General features: G+C 40.2%; 1 protein-coding gene across 1 annotated transcript in view; it reads left to right on the top strand.

Moving 5' to 3' along the window:
* Window positions 1-17,695, top strand: part of LYPD6B (LY6/PLAUR domain containing 6B) — a 102,707-nt gene that overhangs the window by 5,175 nt on the left and 79,837 nt on the right. Inside the window, exon 3 of the mRNA XM_011943066.1 lies at window positions 7,195-7,265. The gene's annotated coding sequence lies outside the window, so the exon portion shown is untranslated. The remainder of the gene's footprint in view (window positions 1-7,194; window positions 7,266-17,695) is intronic.

The raw sequence follows: 17,695 nt of genomic DNA, 5'->3' as shown, positions 1-17,695 counted from the left end.
TGGCCAACATGGTGAAACCCTGTCTCTACTAAAAATACAAAAATTAACTGGGCGTGGTGGCATGCACTCCCAGCTATTCATTCTGGAAGCTGAGGCGGGAGAATCGCTTGAACCCAGCAGGCAGAGGTTGCAGTGAGCTGAGATTGCGCCACTGCACTCCAGCCTGGCCGACAGACAGACCTCGTCTCTAAATAAATAAATAAATAATAAATGCTGTAAAAGACCACAGTTCTTCACCCCAAGAATTCATGAAGTTTTGGATGATTTAGTAGCACATATTTAGGAAATGTAATACTCACCTGATACTATCCAAGAAGGCACCACGGGCTCCTTTGCTGTATGCTTTTCTAGTTAAGGACCCACTCCTATGGAATCCAAGGGCCATTCTTCCTGTTGTTACCATAACCAAACAGCATACCGAACTCTCATACATATTTACTCACTAATTTTCTGAAGTACTAATTCCTTTTGTTGAAAATATTAAAGAACGTCTTGTCCTTTTAATTCCTCACTGCACTAACCCCTCCAAGAATATGGCTTATGAATACAACACTTCTTGGAGGATGCCAGTATATAGTCCTTTTGGGGGCTGAGACCAACCACCTTGTAATTATCAATGACAGTTTTTCCGCTGGGCAGGAGAACATTGTCTCCTCTTTGCGTATAGCAGATAATTGTTATCAGTGCTCGGGGCAATTATGTGCATGTGGGAAACCCAGGTAATGATGTGTTTGGTGGTAAGTGCATGGTCTGTTTTTTTGGCAGGGGTTCTGAAACCCATGATGTTAAGTGGGCATCACACGATACCATGAACAGGTGTGCATGTTGGAGTAGCTCAGCATTCTTAACTAGGTTTGTCCTTAGCAACCCACAAGCATAGCATCACTTCTAACAGTTCTGAAGTTGCATTAGCTGGGCAACTATTAGCTATTATTGCCACTGTTCACTGATTCCTCTAATGGAGTTCATCAGAAATAGAGCCCATGAAAATATTAGATAGTTCATAAAAAATTTCGAAGTGGCACTTAAATGTGTTACACATTTTCTCCCTGGCCAACTGACCTTTCTACTTGCTTGCTTTAGGATTACATAAAAAGGAGCCTGAATTCCACAAGTTAGGGTTCCAGTTGCAGTGTTGTTCACCCCCAACTCTTTTCCCACCTCCTGCTCCCTGTACCAGCCCCACTGTCCAACTTGTCAGGGAATGTGATGAAGAAATGGCCACAAGAAGCTTCTGTAGGTCATTTTCCTAGAGCCCAACCTTTAGGTAGACCCAGGCTCAGCAACCAGGTTACAAAGAAGCCTTTGAAGGATGGTCTTTCTGTGATTTATTATTTTCTAAGAAGAAAGTTCATGTGGGTCGATGTGGTCAGACTGCGTCTAGCAGAAAAATTCCGGGAGGAAATTGGGTTCTCCCAGTGAAACAGAAACTTTTCATGTTGCCTCATTTCCACCATCCTAATCCTCTGGATTGGTAAAACCCAGGAACTCAAACACATCTTACCTCCCAGTCAGTGCTGTAACTTCACAAATCACTAATCTCCAAACCTGTTTGCCAAAGTCAAACAACACCTAGCCCGGACAAAGCCCTTCACAAACAAAGCCACACCTGCCCTGCAAGTTAGGATAAGTAGATTACTCTCTAGACACAGCTGAAAGTTTAAGCTGCCAAAACACTCTTTCCTCCTCCTGGAGGATTTTCTTTGCTCTAAGCCCCTCTTCCACCCAGGGAAGCCACCCTGCTTCCAGGGGCTATGGGATTCCTCTGGAGAGCTTAATTCTGTCTGGAAACCAGTCAGCCTCTTCCCCATCACAAGTGTGGAGGGCAGGCTTGGCTGGGATGGATTAGGTTAGGAGGGAAAGTGGTGAGGAAGTCCTGGCTGGAGGTCTTGGCAGATTAGGACTATGATACCACTTTCTCCCACTGTGAATAAAGTTGCTATCCTAACCCCATTTCCAAACAACTCAGGCATCTTAGAGAACTTTAACTGCAATCACTCTCTCTTGAATTATATGCTATTGTTGTCCGATATTTTAGTTCTGATTTCTTTTACCACCACAGTGTAGATATCTTTTGTTTTACAAAGACAGTTTAAAAATACTCATTTAAAATTACCTACCTATATACCAACTTTTCTGCTCCTTGGCATTCCTTATCTCCTCCTTCCTAAAGTAAGGTCTTTAGAAATTCTTGTGAAGTTTTGTTGATAGTAAACTCTCTCTGTTTTTGTTTATCAGAAAATATATTTCTCATTCTTAAAAAATTTATTCATTGGGTGTTCTAGTTAAGACTTATTTTCTCTTACCACTTTGAAGATAACTACTGTCAGTTTATAGGTAAATAAGTACAACTGACCCTTGAACTTGAGAAGAGATGCTTAAACTCTTCATAATTAAACAAATGCAAGTGAAAATGAAAAGAAGATAACTACTATCTTCTGACTTCAATTGTGGCTGTTGAGAAATTAACTGTCAGTCTAATTGCTGACCTCTTTCTGGCTGCCTTCATAATATTGTGGTTGCCTTTGGTATTCTGTAGTATCATTTCAATGTCTCTAGATGTGGAATATAGTTGACTCTTGGACAATGGTGGGGTTAGGGGTGCTGACCCCTCTGCATGGTTGAAAATCCATGTATAATTTCTGACTCCCCCAAAACTTAACTGCTTACTAGCCTACTGTTGGCCAGAAGCCTTACCAATAAAATAAACAGTCAATGCGTACTCATTTTGTATATGTATTATATGTTGTATTCTTACATTAAAGTAAGCCAGAGAAAAGAAAATGCTATTACGAAAATCATAAGGAAGAAAAAATATATTTACCATTGATTAAGTGAAATATACAGATAAAGGTCCTCATCCTTATCTTTACATTGAGTCAGCTGAGGAGGAGAAGAAAGAGGAGGGGTCAGTCTTGCATCTCAAGGGTGGCAGAGGCAGAAGAAAATCCACGTATAAGTGCATCCACGCAGTTCAAACCTGTGTTGTTCAAGGGTCAACTGTACTTTTGATTTCTTCTGCTTGGGATATAGTGTGTTTCTGCGTCTTTGAATTGGTGTCTTTCACCAGTTCTAGAAAAACCCCGGCCATCGTGTCGCAAAATTACCTCTCCTCCATTCTCTTTTCTCTCCTTCTAGGACGTCCATTAGACTTGTGTTCAACCTTCTTCTTCTGTGCTTCATGCCTCTTAATAGCCTTTTAATAATTCCCATCTCTTTATCTTTCTCTCTGTACTGCATTCTGGTTATTTTTTTTCATAAGCCTTGTCAGGTCAGTAATTCTCTATTCAGCTATATAAATCTGTGGTTTAGTCCGTCCATTGAGTTTTCAGTTGTAATGATTTTATACTGTTGTTGTTTTGTCATTCTCTTTGGCTAGTTTGCAGATCTTTCTGGTTATTTTCTTAAAGTCTCTTTTTGTTTGTTCATTTTAATATTTCATATTTTATTATATGAAATATTTTTTATATAGTAATATTATTTGTCTGAGAATACTAGTTATTTGGTAATTGAGGGTGTAATTCTGTTGTTTATCATTTATGCCAACTCTCATTTTCATTGTTTTGTTTTCTTGTGTTTTGAGAAATTATTTGTGTGAACTTATATGTGATAAAATTTAGTAATATTGAGGGCTCAAACAGAGAACTTTCCTCCAGAGAAGATTTAAATTTCTTGTGTCCTGGAACTTGGGATCAGGACTGATCTGGGACTGTGTTCGTAACCTTTAAGGATCTTGACTTATTGCCCAAGTCTCAGGTTCAGCTGCCCCACCATGTGAGGGTCCCATTGCTCAGTCTCTGGTTCCAGAGGTCTTAGCAGCACCTGCTCCCGGGGCAACCCTGACTTGGTGTATGCTTGCCACTTACTATTTTGATTTTATATTTCCTTCCTTTCCTCCCCTCTTCCTTGTATGTATGTATGTATGTGTTTATCTATGTACTTTCTTGGGACATTGTCTTTAATTTTTTGGTGGTCATAAATGTATTATAAGATTGTTATAATTACCCAGGATCCCATTATATCGTATCAGGAAGACCTTGCAGAATATGTGCTAGAAGCAGAAAAATGGATCTCTTGTAGAATACCCCCAGTTCCTTGTCTCCTTTCAGTTACAGCTAGCTTGGGCCTAAGTGTCAAATGAGACCTGGAAGTACTCTACTCTTGGTTTGTGGGGTACAATGATGCCCTAATACCCAGCACCATTTCACATTCTACCTAATGATCTTCTTTGTTGGACTGATCACCTTGAGGTCATTGGCCAGAGGTATGTCTTCAAAATATAATACTGCATAGGTAAATGATGATTTTTTTTTTTAAAGAAACAAATTGGACCCCATATTTGGGTATTCAACTCCTTTACAAGATATGTTTTCAGCTAACATATATCGCTTACATGATTTCTTAAAAGGAAAAATATAACCTATTGCTTCTAAAATCTTTTTGTTTGTTTCTTCTTGGATATGATGTTGCCATCATTAGCTTCTTGAAAATCAAGCTTGAGTCTAATATTTCTTTTTGTACCTAGTCATATCTATCATGTAATAAACTTTACTGGAATTGAATTGCATTTTCTAGATGGTTTGACAGAGACCTGGATATGGCATTTAGGGATGTTCCATCAAATAGCATTTTAAATCTCCTGACAGGCCAGTCTTTAATTAGTAGAGCAGATTATTTGGTTCAAATTATAGATCCAAATCATGGACTTTAGGGATACTTTATGAAAACTGCTTCCTTGTCCTAGTTCTAATCACTGGCACTGCATCTTTTCCACATTATTGTTGAGCAGTTACTGTAATTAGATGAGAGAGTCTCACAAGGATGGAAGGTGGAGATAGAACTGGGTTTTATTTGTGTTAATCAAGGCAGTCTTTAGTGTTTTTGTCTCACCTGGATAGAGAGTATTGAAAGAAATGTGTAAGTCACTAAGCATTTCGCAATGAATAGTGGTAACAAGGCCTTTGAATGTGAACGTTTCCTCAATTTTATCTCTCAAAAACTAAACTTAACAAAACAAGTCAAAATTTCTTAGGGAAATTACAGAGCCTTTGTATCAATAAAATAGCAACAGGATGCGTTGTAGAAGGTTATGTATCTGTTCATTGCTCGGGTGCATAAGAAATACCAGTAAAGAACATATCATCTGCTTTTTCTTTGCTTTTGAGAGACTGCTCTATTTTTTATCTTGCCTAGTGTTCCGATCCCCTTGGTTGTAACCATAAGAATATCTGATGAGAATTATGTAGGCCATCTGCCCTAACTTCACAAATGAGAGAAAAGGAGACTTTACCTGGGGAACCTCATCTCTTTTCTGATGAAAAATGATGAGTAATCCGTGGTTGCTTGAAATGTAATGCTGAGTGGGTGAATAGCAAAGGGCATGTGAGATTTGGGGGGTCGATTGCATGCTTTCTAAAACTCAGCATATATGACACATCCTTTAAACCCAAAAAGGTCCTCTGCTGGTTATCTGCCAGGGATATGCAAGGTAAGAATGACCAAAATCCATATGTTTAGGACAGTTCTTGAAAAAGTCGTCTCCTATAGACTTTTAAGATGCTATTAAGAAAGCAAATAAATGTAAGAGCTCTAGCAGGTAAAGTTGCTTAGGGTATAAATGATTTCAACAAGCTTGGGAATGTACAAAATATAGGAAGCAAGATGTGTCTTGAGAGTGTGGCCCAAAACACTTTGGACAAGTGCCAGGCCTGGGCTACCCTCTGCATATGTGTCCCAACCTATACTTCTTTAGGGAACCCCTCCTCAAACTCTCTATCTGAAAAATCTCATCTTTGGGATGGATGCAGTGAACTCCTTCCTGCTGAAGTATAAGTGACTAATAAGCTTTGTGGGTTTCCTCCTCCTGGTTTATAGCTGGAGATAATCTTTAAGTCAACGGGATGCAGCCCATAGCCAAGGGTATCTCCTTGGAGGAAGTGGTGAGGAGTTCTAAGTGCTGTTTAGAGTTATAATACTTTTCCTGTGGTGTATGCAGCATCCCCAGCTGCTGGTGCTATGATAAGGTAGGTGAGACTTATGGTGGACTTTATGCAGACTTCTTGATGGGGCTTTGTAGGCAGAGCAGAGAGCCTGTATAACTCATCTTTGTATTGTTCATTTCTAATTCAATGCCTGGTGCAAGATAGAAACTCTGTAAGTATTGGCTGTTGCATGGAGGTCAGCCTGGGACCTTCCTTCCCAGACACAGGGCCGTGGTGTCTGGGAAGGAAGAAAGAGGAGGTGTACACACACAGGTGCCTGGACTTCTGCTTCCTCTTCATCCCAGGTCCTCAACTTTGGTCCGGGAGCCTGGGTACTGCAGGCTTTGTGCTCCGATTAAGTGGGTACACTCCCCTGTTTCCTATAGGCTCCTAAGAGGCCAACCGGACCACAACTCCAAATGGCAGCTTTTTTCCCTCCAACTCTTAAGTCTGATTTTCCAAGCCTTGGATTGGTCAGGACACAGAGGGAAGATTTGTTCTCCCATGAGGCTGTTGCTGAGGACAGTTTGTGCCAATCAACTGATCTGTCCCCCAGCCTTTGCTCTCAAAATGGCAAATTTCCAGATGTATGACATTTTTATTATTCTAGGGGAAAAAATTCTTTAAATGCCTTTTGAAGGGGAGGAAAAGAGAAGTCGCTACTTTAATTTGGACAGAGTGGTTTGGCTTGGGTCCTATAGCCATATCATAATGAGTCTTTATTTAGGCACATATCCATGGAGTAATTAATCCAGGAGGGGCAAAAGCTAGTTATTTATCTTAGGTACCTGACAAGTTCTGTTTTATACCTGGTGGTAAAGTTGAAGACGCATGTTCAAAACCAAAAGCTTCTGCATATTACAGAGGGTATCAGGCCTTGTCCCACTAACTTACAACAGAGCTAGATTAAGTGATTTTCTGTGACTGGGGAAAGGAGTATTGACTGCATTCCCCTTCCTAATTCCTGCAGACACTAAAAATGTGTATCCACTCCATCTATGTCCTGCCAAATATTTCTACCCAAGGACAAGACGACAGTGTACAAAATCTGGGTCTTTCTTGTACCTGGTTTGTGGTTAGGAAAGGTTATTGAGCCTCAGGACCTCTTTACAATGTGTCCCCAGCCTAAAACCCCCTACTTACTTAAAATCCCTTTATCCCAAATGTCTACCATATCAGGCATAATGATACCTTTTCATGTTCATTTGTTTAGATATGCCACACTTCTGCCTGCTGTTGGCAACCCTCCTGGACTAGGCTGCTCTTGTTAATCACATGGATGTTGTGAGTATTATGTTCACAAGTGGATGTAGAGAAGATATTTTTATTTAACTATAAATCCTCACCACATGACCTACTCATGCTTAGCAAAAATATATTAAACATTTGTGATCTGGAGTTTCATTAATCTCAGGGATTACACTGCTTGTTCATTGGTTAAATAATGTGGTTTCAGTATCTTCCCCTAATCATATTGACTTTTTATGAAAGAACTTTTGACACAAAGCTGTGTCTCAGAATGTTTTGACATAAAGGTAGCTACTGATCTTAATTTGCAATTGTGGATTCATTTCATCTTGTATGCTTTTATGTTATAGGTTTCTTAATGTTGCCAACATGAAAGTACTTCAGATGGCTTTGAGTCCTAATCTTATGGTTCTGTTCACTGAAGATAAGCTGCAATTTTTTGATTATTTTATTTTCCTATGGATCGCCAATAGGTCTAAATAACCTCCTTAGTTGTACTGGCAGAACTGAGGAAAAAGACAAGGGATAAGAAAGAGGGAAGGAAAGAAAGGAAAGAAAGAAAGAATGAGCAAATATGAGAAAGAAAAAGAAGAGGGAAAGAGGAAAGACAGAATTGTCTTGGGAAGGTGATATAGGCCACTAATTACTTTAGAGCTGCAAGCCTTCTGCACAATAATTTATTTGTAAGCCCAGCATTAGAAAGGGCCCATCTTCAGAATCCCAAAAGGAATATATATGTGGGCCTGTATGGTTGGTCGGCACCACTTCTCTCCTCCCTAAGTTTAATGATCAAAAGATGGGAAAGTTGTCAGATCCCTTCCTGGATCTTAAGTCAGTCTCTTGTGTGACTGACTTGAAGAGTCACAATAAAAATTTCCTAACATAAAGCGAAGGACATCTGACCAGCAAAGTCTTTGGGAGCTAAAACAGAATGAGAGGCTAGAAAGAATTGATGATGAAAATACTTATTTCAAAGAGAGAAACATCTCAGAAAAATCCACAGAACCACAGAATCTTAGACAGCACTCTCAGGTGATCATTTTAGTCTTGTCATTTGTGCTTTATTTATGGAGAAACTGAGACTGGGAGAGGGGAAGAGACATGCCAAAGTTAACCCAATATGGAGCTGAGCAAAGCCATGCATCCTGGGTCCTTTTTTATACTGTCATGCTCCCTTTTTTAAAAGAAACAATCATAGGCAAGTCAGGGCTGGTTGCATAGAATCAAATGAAATAGGGCAGACAGAATTTATTTCATTGAATGCTTAAAGAAGAGCCGTGCCGAGAATGAAGTTTATTTTTTTGAGGTTTTGAAAATGTAAATTTTCCAGGGCCATGCCAGATTGTGTGTGCAGCAAACAGAAGCAGCATTCTAGAAGGAACCCAGGGAGCCTGGGACAGATTTACAAAGGGTTCGTGTGGAAATGGACTCACCTTTCATGTACCATGATTTGGTTTCGGTTTGGGCAAAAGGAAAGGGATATAGAAAGGTACATAGGTTACTGACAAGTGGAACTTGATTGCTTAGGTCCTTTCTCCAGGGAAGGGGTTAGATGCAGCTCGATTTCTCAATCCCTGGCAACTCTAGAGGGTGTGGGGCCAAAGCCCCACATTCTGCCTCCCTCTCCTTTTCTGCAGATGGAAGTGAAATGAACTCATTGGCACTACACACCGAGAAGGAGAAAGGCTTTGAAGCCTTTTTAGAGCTACTTAGCAAGGAGACTTACTGCTAAAGACTGGGGACAACCTATTTCCATTTTACAGATGTGCAGTTTGTTAACTGTGCTTGGCCCTGCCCCATTAAATTAGCCTTCCACTCTTGGTAGCTTGTTGAATGAATTGCTAGGGCTCTGCTTCATTGCTGCTTGGCAGGCAGTTTAGTAGGACACTTTCGTAGCAAGCACCAACACAGAATACTGAGACTTAGAATGTCTCAAAGTCTGTCCAAAGCCCCCAGCTTCTGGGAACTGATGCTATTATTTATTTACTTATTTTAAAATTTTTTTCTATGGTGGATTTCATTGTAGCAACAGACCAAGAACAATTATGGATCAGGAACTGTAGTGCTTATTTAATTATATTTCAGAGTTTTGTTTTTACTAGGTTCTAGATCTCCAGTGAATTATGTGGCCCACAGCCTCTCATTTCTGTGTATATCTGGGTTGCTTCCTCTTTAGCCAGACTTAAGATTTAAAGGGTCCACAGACTCGTATTCAGGAAATTGAATGTCTTTGGCTAGCGCGATTCTAAACTGCAAAGTAATCTTGGGAAACTGGGGCTCTGTGGTCGGTTTAATGAGGTACTAAGACCCAGGAAAGGTACTAAGGCTCTGTGGTCAGTTTAATGAGGTGCTAAGATCCAGGAAAGGTACTAAGACCCGGTGGTTATCAATAAAATGTTATATTCATTAGTATAGTTTCATTGATAATTAGTGGGTCTTAGTACCTTTCCTTCCTCCCTGTCCTTTGACTTTAGGTGCTGGAAAGGGTGTAGGGTAGCCAGCGTAAATCTGCTTCACTTCAAGATCATAACTAGGCATTGCTATTGATTTCTCCTCGCTTTGGGAATACCTTAGAGAATAGTTTTGGGAACCAGGCAGAGTTGGGCATCTTTCAAGAGTATCAGAACCACTAAGACAAAATACATTCACATGTCAGTCTATAAGATATAATCCTAGATGTATTACTGCAAGATTAGCAGAACTTCTTGGGGCACTTGCTTCAATTGGCTTTGACTTTTTGTAGAGTCCTTTCCTTTGCTAGAATCAGGGAGAAGAGAAGGTTAGAGAATGTTCTTTCTACCATCACTCAGTGTGCTTTGGTGTCAGTGTGGAGATGCACAGAGAGAATGTGTGTGAGCTAAAAGAGTGAAATAAAGAAAATCCATTTAGCAAATATGTATTGAATGCCTACTTGGTGCTAGATGCTGTAGATACAGTAGTGAACTACAGCACTAGTATTGAGGGGAGAGGAAAGACCAGCAAGCAATATGTTTCTAGTGGTGGCAAGTGCTCTGCAAAAACAAATAAATGAAGGAAGAAGGGAAGGAAGAAGGAAGGAAGAGTAAGCAAAGCAAGCCAGCAGGGAAGGGGGCTGGGGAATGCTTTAGGTATTATTTTATGAAGTGTGGTTCCAAGAAGGGAACATTGAGCAGAGACCTGAAGAAAGGAGAGAGAGAGAGCCCTGTGTACTTGAGCTGGAGAAGGATTGGGCAGAGGGCTTAATGGGATGGAGTCAGCTTCTCCCTGCGCTCTTCTCTGCAGTCACATCTTACTACCTTGGCTGCTTCTGATTTACAAGTTGGCTATTCTCATTTTAACCATAGTTTTATGAGGTGGCTGCTATTAAATGAGAATTATGCCTAGATTGTACTTTATTAAAGCAGTTGTTGTTGTTAAGCACCAAATTCATTATATTTCAATTACTTGGAATTCTGATTTTTTAGAAAGCCACAAAAAAGACTCTAGCCTACTAAACTCTTTATCGCTTCTAAGGTATCTGTACGCCTGGAAAACTATTCCTTGGGGGATGGGAATGCTTACATAAATGTAGAGTTCTTTTACTGCCCCTGCAGTTCAGATCACTAGAGAATATTCATCTGAAATAAAAGTAGGTTTGCTTAGGATAGATTTGAATCAATGATATAACTTGAAGCTATGCCAACAACCCCATTCTCTCACAATATATGATGTGGCAGAGGGAAAAGCTGGTATAAGAGAAGGCAATGGAATGCAAGAGCTTTGCATTAGCCAAATTTGGAAGCAAGCCAGGATCCATCCTGAGACCACGTAGTCAATCTGGGTTGTCAATTACTGTCTACCAGCCCAGGGCTACTTGATCAAGATCTTTGGAATTGGTGTGCTGGAATAAAGAGTAGCGAGGCATGCAAGGTTAAGAACATGCTATATTCATAAAATAATATTTTAAAACCAAAGTTATTTTAGAATCATGGGAAATATTTACAGGAACCATCTTTGAAGATTACTTGTAGTGCCGGGTGCGGTGGCTTATGCCTGGAATCCCAGCACTTTGGGAAGCTGAGGCAGGTAGATCACTTGAGGTCAGGAGTTCAAGACCAGCCTGACCAACATGGTGAAACCCCGTCTCTACTAAAAATACAAAAATTAGTCGGGTGTGGTGATGCACGCCTGTAATCCTAGCTACTTGGGAGGCCGAGGCAGGAGAATCGCTTGAACCCGGGAGGCGGAGGTTGTAGTGAGCCAAGATTGCGCCACTGCTCTCCAGCCTGGGTGACAGAGCAAGACTCTGTCTCAACAAAAAAAAGATTACTTGTGGTTGTGTCTGATTTTCCCAGAGTCCCTTTGTAATGTCAATTGTAAACTATTTTTTTTTTTTTGTAAGTTTTGAGAATTCCTTTAGGTTAAAAGGATATTGTTTAATGAGCTTTGTGTGCATATTTAAATATGTGCATGTATGAATAAAGAAATGGGTATTTTTGGCTGGGCACAGTAACTCACGCTTGTAATCCCAGCACTTTGGAAGGCCAAAGTGGGCGGATCACCTGAGGTCAGGAGTTCAAGACCAGCCTGGCCAACATGGCGAAACCCCATCTCTACTATAAATACAAAAATTAGCTGGGGGTGGTGGCAGGTGCCTGTAATCCCAGCTACTCAGGAGGCTGAGACAGGAGAATCACTTGAACTCAGGAGGCGGAGGCAGCTGTGAGCCAAGATCATGCCACTGCACTCCAGCCTGGATAACAAAGTGAGACCCTGTCTCAAAAAATAAAAAAAAGTGCGTTTTTTTTCCAAACTATTTCTAGAGGCTTAAAACATTTTTAAAGAAAGAATTAAGAAACCTCAGAAATCAAATGAGAGATAATTTACTAAGAACCAGAGCTGATACCTTATGTTACATTAAGGGGATATTTTCCTTGATTCTCCCTGCCATCCCTCCCCACCCCAGGCTGAGAGTCGTACCTTTTCTTTGTGTTCCCAGAGTATCCCATGAATGTCTAATCATAGTCATCGCTACCTGCTAATTCATATCTTTCCATGGCTTTCTGGAGGGCTGACACTGTGTCCTTGAGCTTAAAATTACCAGCAGTTTGCATGGTGGCTGACATATAATAGGGGCTCCATGTATGTTTATTGACTACATAGAAGAATGAATGAGTTATTAAGATTTATATCTTATTCAGAACATTCCGGCAAACAAAGCAAAAAGAAAAACGTGTTAGTTTCACAGTTTCATACGCATATAAGTCTAAACAGAGCATTACTTTAGAAGTTACATTTTTCTCCCCTTGGTGCGAGGTGCCTGAAAGTATTTATCTGATGAAACAGTGAGTTTCATAAGAAACATTGTTTTCAATATTTCATAAGCTACCAGTGCCCTGGACTAAATGAAAGAATTACCATGGCTTTTGGTAGAACCTTACAGCCGGAGGCCAACTCCAGCATCCAGAGATTCCGAGTCTTCATTAGCTTCTTAGCAGATTCATTGGTACAACGTCTCACTTGCAGATGGCAGTGGGTCACGATCCATCTTATTTTATGCCACTGGATTTTATTTTCGTGATTGCGAGTATCTAATAGATATTCTGCTGAAAGATTTTTCTGTGCTGAAGCATTAAGTGAAGTGTGTGAATTAAGGAAAAACATCCAATAGAAAACAAATTGTGAGGGTGCTGCCGTCAGTTTAGAAGGATATGGTTCCTCCAAATTCCACAGAGACGTTTGTCCTTGCTGACTTACAAGCTTTGTGAGAAAATAATTATTTTGTGAAAAAAATGTGAATACTGGTGAAAGTAAGCTAATGAATATTGGCCTAGTTAAAAAATGTTTTTAGGCAGCTTATTCTGTGAAGAGGGAACAGTGCTAAGGAGTACAAAGATGTGGTTGCTGAAGGAAAGAAGATTGATTGATTTTTGCTGTGTATATATGGGCCAAGATAGAGAAAGAGGACAGAGAGGAAAATTAAAAATCCTTTGATCCAGCAACAATAATTCTTCATTTAAATGTTTTGGATGGATGCATTTCCTTTTAAGTTGGATAATAACTTAGTAAAGAAAGGCAGTGAGAAGTTGTGTTCTGAATGCCAAGGCAGTCTAAGGAGAGAGTGAAGGCAACAGACATTTATTGAGCATCTGCTGTTTTCTAGGCATTGTGTAAAGGATTTTAGGTATTTTTTTTTTTCTTTGAACTCTTACAGTAATCCTGTGAGTCAAAGAGGGGGAACTGGATGAGTGAGGTTAATTAAATTGTTAAGATCATGCAGTTAGTGTATATATCAAAGCCATGAGTGAATCCATTTAAGTGTGTTCCAAAGCTCAGGCTGCTATTATTTTATTTTTAAGATACTCCAGTGGTTTCCCATTTGCAAGTAAGGGACCCACAGGGGCTTCAGAGAGATTGCAGAGGGTTCATTTAAGGGCACATCTGGCTTATCTATGTATAAGAAAATATGTATCTCTGAAATATATGTATGTCTCTATTTCAAAAACATGTAGGCATTTCAAAATTTACCAATTAAAGTTTTATTCAGCAACTTTTGTCTGGAATATAAATTCAACAAGAGCAGAGATTTTTGTATATTTTATGTGATATAACTCGTGCTTAGAACCACGCTCAGCATAACAGATGCTCAATAAATATGTGTGCATACAAGAGTGAAACAATCATTATAGTTCTTTAAATATGCCAGGGCTTATTTAATCAAATTTTCGTTAGTAGACATTTAGATCGTTTTCATTTTTTCTTTCATAAACAACACATCTGTACTGTAAATAAGTCCCTATACATATATCTTTGTAACTTACAAAGAAATAGTCTATTATTTCATTATAATAGATTACTGGAAGTAAACTTGCTGGGTCAAAGGAATACATATTTTAAATTTTAATACAATCTTTCTGGGGCAATTTGGTATGATGTACCAATGCCATTACCTCTAATACCATGTAAAATTATCTGTTTTCACATCAACCCAGCTGACATTAGGAGTTAATCTTTTCACTCTTTATAAAGTATTATTAAATTCCAAAATTCGGAAGGTTAATTGCTTCCTCCAAGTTTCTATTTATCCTGCTTAGAAGCTAGAATAATGTCCTGTGGCTTCTTTCCTGCTGAGTTGAAAGAGTTTGTGTGATGACATTATTCACTGAAATTACTTTTTTAAAAAACACAAATTATGTTCTCTTTCTACTCTCTGAACTCCTGTTTGAATATATGGATTCAGACTCTTATCATTGATAAATATGAACCTAGGGAGGGAAAGGAAATCTAGAATTGGTTGCACATTATTAGCAGGTAGAATCTGACCACTTGATGAGAAACAATTTATGTATTGCTGAACAGTAGTACTCCATGTGATTTCTTGTTCCAGGCCCAACAGTTTGAATGAGTGTGACTCCGCAGTATGTTCATATTGGCTATTAAAGATGTAGAGAAGAAGCTACTGACTTTTATTTTTGCCACATAAGCAGGTGCAGATGTGGATGGGAAAATCCATGTGTGACCAACAGATCTTTCCATTAGCAAATAAAGAAAAGAGCACTGGCCTTTTGCATGGGTTTTTAGCAGAGGAGGTTTTCTTTTTTTAAGTAGACACAGGGTCTTGCTCTGTCACCCAGGCTGGAGGGTAGTGGTATAATTATAGCTCACTGTATCATTGAACTCCTGGGCTCAAGCGATCCTGTCACCTCAGGCTCCCAAGTGGCTAAGACTACAGGTATGTGTACCACACTCAGCTCATTTTTAATTTTTTTGTGGAGACAGAGCCTTGCTATATTACCTAGGCTAATGTTGAACTCCTGAACTCCTGGCCTCAAGCAATCCTCCTATCTTGGCCTCCCAAAGTGCTGGGATTATACAGGTGTGAGCCACCACACATGATCGTCAGCAGAGGACTTTAAGAACACACAGAAGCATGTGTTCAACATTCTCCAAAACAATTTTGGCAGTGTTATGTTTTCTAAAGTAATGTTCTCTTCTGTCTTAGGCACATGAAAACTACGTGAACTGGTATATTCCTCTTGCTGTTTACTAGGAATTTCAGAACCAAATGTAAATCTTAATAACTCATTAATTCATTCATTCAATAAGGATACATGGAAACCCTATGACACGTAGCAGCGTGAAGAGCTGGCAGTCCTGAACTCAAGGCCACAGTGTCAGCCTTCCAGCAAGGTGGTTCGAGTTCCAGCTCGGGAAGGAATGGTTTATTGCCTCCTGGAGCACCTATGCTTTGGATGCTTGCCCTGGAAGGGGAGAGCATGGCTTTTCCCATGAAACGTAACCCGTTCTCCACTAAGCTTATTAGCACTAGAAAGGGGGCAGCTCATTTTCCTCTCAGGTGTAGTCAAAGGTTACTGTTGTCCAAGGGTGAAGGGCCCTTGGTGGCTTGATTAGCACACAGCCTGGCCTGTGCCCATTTTCAGATGGAGACCATCAGATAGAATCTGCCACTTCATTAGGTTGACACTCTTCCTGCCCCCTCTTGTAATAATGTCACCAGAGCACTTAATAATTTTAGGTAAATGCTGTAAGCATACACTTCAGAGGCAACCCAGGGTCGGCGGTGACAGATGCTAGCAAGGCAAATCTTTTCTCATTCCCTGCACTGTTTGAAATATAACAAGCAAAGTGGTATCATAATGGGGAAAGTTTAAGTATTACAGGAGCAGAACTTATAGCAACATAACTACTTTTAAAAAAATCTCTTATTCAAATTTGCAGTGTTTCAAGATCAAGGGGGCCATGAAATAAATCGGATTTTTATTACAGACTTAAAGAAGAGAAGAAGGCAGAGAGAGGCCCTGAAGTATTTGAAGATAGGTAATACGGATCATAGTCATGTGCTCCTCTCCATTTCCCGTGAAAATTGGAGACATGTAAGTCTTACATTGGTTCAAGAAGAAAGTAGGTTAGACTATAAGAAGAACTTCCTAGAGACTGGAAAAGCCCGTGGGTAGGAAGAATAGAAGACTCACCTCTTTTTAAAATTTCTTGCTTCCTTCCTTTTTCACTGTTGCATGGGGGTGGGTTTTATTTATTTATTTATTTATTTACTGGAACTGAATTCCAGAAGTAGTTTATTGGCCTGACACCAGGCTGTGTATAAATTCACAAATGTATATAACCTGCTTCCGGAGGACCTTGTGCATGTGGGAGGGATTGGAAAGATTTGTTCTCTATTTCCTGGCTGTGGTGGGAAAGGGCTGGGGACCCTGAGTGTTTGGCTTGTAGCCTACACCTACCACCATCTTTTCTTGGTCAGTGCTGGTGACGCCAAGGCAATGAGTGAGCTTGTGGCTCAGTGCTTTGCATGATGCGGGGCTCCCTTAAAGAACCAAAGTGTGGGGAGTTCCTTCAGGGCAGGGCTGCTGGGAAGTGGCAGGGCGAGGAGGCTTACTTCTGTCCCAGTGATTCCCTCACATAGGTTAGCGCTAAGTGAGGTCCGGAGAAGGTAAATGGGAGAAGTCTCATAGAGAGTTGAACTTGTGGGAATCGGGGGCGTCTGTTCAGGGCATGGCAGCTGAATCCTTGATCCCCAGGGAGTTAGCTAGATCTGACTCACACCTGCTGGACCATGAGAGCCAATGTCCCTCCCACACTCTTAGATTCAAATAATTTCTTTAAGCTCATCTTTGCATTTAGAATGCCAGTACTTTTATAGCATTGTTGTTGTATTCCCCACACTGGCTGAAAGAAGGTTTTTGCTTCACTCTTATGATTGGGTGACCAAGGAAATAAATACCTAGTGAATTTCCACAAAATCCAGCATCATGACATAAATTATTTCTCTCCATCCTTGAATTTTTGTTCTCCAGAGAAAACTTTTCTCCATTTGTCCTATCTTTGATCGTTAGTTAGGCATGAAAGGAGAGAGGAAGCTGCAGTTTGCAAGAATAAACAAACACTTTAGAATGTGTTTGGCCAAAACATAAAGAAAACAATGTTTAGATTTCCCAGCTGCAAAGTTTGTGATAGAGGCACATATTTATTTGGTGCCTACTGTGTGCTATAGGTACTGACAGATAGATAACAGTAAAAAAGTCCCTGTCCTTATGGAGCTTACCTTCTAATTTGAGAGGCCAACAAAAATCATCAGGTGGTGCTAAGTGATGAAAAAAGTACTAAAACCAGGTAAGGAAATAGAGATTGACAGGGTAGAATTTTTTTTAGATAAACTGGTCAGGGCAGGCTTTTGTGACTAAGTGACATTTGGGCAGAGAGCTGAGTGAATCCAGGGAGTAAGCCATGTGACTGTCCGGGGCAGAGCATTCCAGGAAATAGGAACGATGCATGCAAAGGTCCTGAGGCAGGGCCACAATTGTACTTGGTGCATCCACATGGAGTACAGCTGGGAGAGAAATCAGGGAGGTAGCCAGGGTTCGTCACATTGCTTTGCTAGGAAAGTTCCATTTGTCTGCACTGTTCTTGCCCTGCAGTTTTTACTGAGTACGTTTGCATGTACCAATCAGATAATGACCTCCTTGAAAGCC

The sequence above is a fragment of the Colobus angolensis genome, unplaced genomic scaffold, assembly GCF_000951035.1.
Source record: "Colobus angolensis palliatus isolate OR3802 unplaced genomic scaffold, Cang.pa_1.0 Scaffold215, whole genome shotgun sequence".
Lineage (NCBI taxonomy): Eukaryota > Metazoa > Chordata > Mammalia > Primates > Cercopithecidae > Colobus > Colobus angolensis.
The sequence above is the reverse complement of the archived record's forward strand: the minus strand, read 5'-3'. Positions and strand labels throughout refer to the sequence as shown.